Source organism: Alligator sinensis, unplaced genomic scaffold (assembly GCF_000455745.1).
Source record: "Alligator sinensis unplaced genomic scaffold, ASM45574v1 scaffold753_1, whole genome shotgun sequence".
Taxonomy (NCBI): Eukaryota; Metazoa; Chordata; order Crocodylia; family Alligatoridae; genus Alligator; species Alligator sinensis.
The window spans coordinates 863072-863984 of record NW_005842625.1 but is presented as its reverse complement, the minus strand read 5'-3'; positions in this window follow the sequence as shown (position 1 = coordinate 863984).

Here is a 913-nt window from a genome sequence, read left to right as displayed (position 1 = left end):
AGCCTCCGGGGGCCAGCGCAGGTGCCGGCCCCAGCCTTCCCTACCCCCCCCCCGGGGCAATTGCTGTGCACCAGAGCACACATGCAGGGGTGTGCTTGGGGACAACTAGCAGCAGCACAAATATGTGCTGCTGCTGTGTGTCCCTGGGGAAATGCACGTTCCTGCTCACGGGGACACACCCCCATACATCATATGTATGGTTCCACCTGTGGCATTGGAGGCAGCAGTGGTTCTGTCACTCGGTTGTACCAGTTAAACTGCCAGAGATGCAGCTGCTGTGCTTTCAAACTCAGCAGTTTCACACCCATAAACATATGGCATGTGCAAGGGCAGTGCTGCTGCACACAGCCAATTTGCAGGTGAGCCAATGGCCAAACAAACTATAATGAAGACAGAGTAGATTGTGGCCTTGTCTGCATTAAACTTACCTTGCCCAGCAGCACTGCAAACATACCACCCTTTTCCTGGCAGGCTGCCTGCTAAACCAAAAGCAGAGTGGCTGCATCTGCATGATACATCAGCTGGCTATTGACAAGGTCCATGAGACCCTCCCTTTGTAAATTCACTCTCCCACCCCCTTATCCCAGGTACTGAATGGATGTGACTATACTACTTCTGGTTTAGGAAGCAGCCTGTACAGAAACCTCTGCAGCATGGTCAGCCATGAGAAATTCACTGTAAAGACATGACCTAAGAGAATTACACTAGCTTTATATTATCTTAATTTTCTTTCCTTTGGTTCCATAATACACTGATATTCTAGGCTTGTTTTAAACAACTTATGGGAAAAAGTTTTACCACCCCTCCACTTCAATCAGGAATCCATCTCCCACACTAGATCCAGTCAGTAATTTTTGTCAATGGTTTTCTGACAGAAAGTGCAATTTTGATCAATGTTTTTCTGTGAATTCTT